The following is a 2,107-nucleotide window of genomic DNA, read 5'->3' on the forward strand; positions in this document are numbered from 1 at the left end:
AAGAGCATGCTACAGGGACACTGCTACATCGATGTTCATAGCAGCACAATTCACAATTGCAAGACTGTGGAATCAACCCAGATGCCCTTCAATAGACGAATGGATAAAAAAAATGTGGCATTTATACACAATGGAGTATTACTCTGCAGTAAAAAATGACAAAATCATAGAATTTGGTGGGAAATGGATGGAATTAGAGCAGATTATGCTAAGCGAAGCTAGCCAAGCCCTAAAAAACAAATGCCAAATGTCTCCTTTGATATAAGGAGAGTAACTAAGAACAGACTAGGGAAGAAGAGCACGAGAAGAAGACCAACATTAAACAAGGATGAGAGGTGGGAGGGAAAGGGAGAGAGAAGGGAAATTGCATGGAAATGGAAGGAGACCCTCAGGGTTATACAAAATTACACACAAGAGGAAGTGAGGGGAAAGGGAAAAACAGTACAAGGGGGAGGAATGAATTACAGTAGAGGGGGTAGAGAGAGAAGAGGGGAGGGGAGGGGAGGGGGGATAGTAGAGGATAGGAAAGGCAGCAGAATACAACAGACATGAGTTTATCAATATGTAAAGCAATGAAGTGTAACTGACGTGATTCTGCAAGCTGTATACGGGGTAAAATGGGAGTTCATAACCAGCTTGAATCAAAATGTGAAATATGATACATCAAGAACTATGTAATGTTTTGAACAACCAACGGGGTAAAATTGGGAGTTCATAACCCACTTGAATCAAACTGTGAAATATGATGTATTAAGAACTATGTAATGTTTTGAACGACCAACAATAAAAAAAAAAAAATCCATTACATTTTCTGTGACCATGTCTCAGGTGTGTCCTCTCCACCTCCACCCTGTTCACCCTGCCTCAGTCTCATTGCTCCTCTGTTTCTTACACCAGCCTGCCCCAGACACAATCAGTCTCTCTGTAGGGAATCCAGTCTCCCTGATATTTGCAAGATTCTTTTCATCACTTTTTTTTTTGAGTCTTTTCAAAGGTCCATCCCAAGGAGGTCATTCTAAAATAACATTCTAAAATAATACTTTCTCCCCTGTGTATTTATCCTCACTTATCAATTCCTGATAGTTTATTATACTACTATTTGTGTTTTTTTCCCACTCCATGCAGCACCTAATGCGTATAGGTTGTTATTGCTTCATATGCCACATTTGGGAGCTGATGCTCATAGAAGTCAATTACCTGTAGTCACTGAACAAGTAGTGCAGGAAAATTATCTCTGAAAAAAAAAAAGATTCAAGTTCATCACGTTTGATATGACTTTGTAATTGATAGTAAAGGAAAGTGAATTTCAATGAGCTTAGTTTTCTTAATTGCATAAAAACTAACTACATATATTCCCTTGTGAAATTTAAATGGTCTTACTTGAACGTTGCCGTACCCCTTGTAGTCTACAGAAAATATTTCCTCCCATAGCCAATTTTTAAAACAGAGGAGAGAGGGATCACCTATTGTACTCTAAGCAACCAAGATGTACTTGTATTGCATTTAGACTTTGCAATAGTTACCAAAGGCTATTAATAAGATCATCTCAATTTTATAGATGAGGTAACAGATTCAGAGAAGTCAAGTAACTTGTCTAAGGAGAGTGACAGGTGGAGGTTTGGAATCCACTTCTGTATGTCTCCCAAATTATTATTATGTAAATTGTTCCAGCCTTCTGCCTTCTTTAAGTTTCAAAATCATCACATGGCTCTGGCCTTTCTCAAATTAATTCTTAAGATTGATAGACCAGATGCTGGCACTGCAGCATCCCCTATTTGAACACTGGAATTGAGCGACCTCCAACACATTTGGGACCAAAGTTTTCATTCTTCAAATAAACCTGCATCAAAGAAATTGGCTAGAAGAGGGAGATCAGGGCTTTTGTTTTCCCACTAAAGGATTATGTTTAGATTTAATGTTGATGCATCAGTTAAGTGCTCACTTTGAAAATCAATACAACCCTGTGTGCTTGGCTGGCTCAATACTTCTCAGTCAACATTAATAAAAAGCACCACCAAAACAATACAATGTATCTTTTTTATTGCTCGTTGTCCTTGAATCTCCAGGCCCATAACTATTAATCAATCATACTTATCCCTTCTACACA

This window comes from Urocitellus parryii, chromosome 4 (assembly GCF_045843805.1).
Source record: "Urocitellus parryii isolate mUroPar1 chromosome 4, mUroPar1.hap1, whole genome shotgun sequence".
NCBI classification, from domain to species: domain Eukaryota; kingdom Metazoa; phylum Chordata; class Mammalia; order Rodentia; family Sciuridae; genus Urocitellus; species Urocitellus parryii.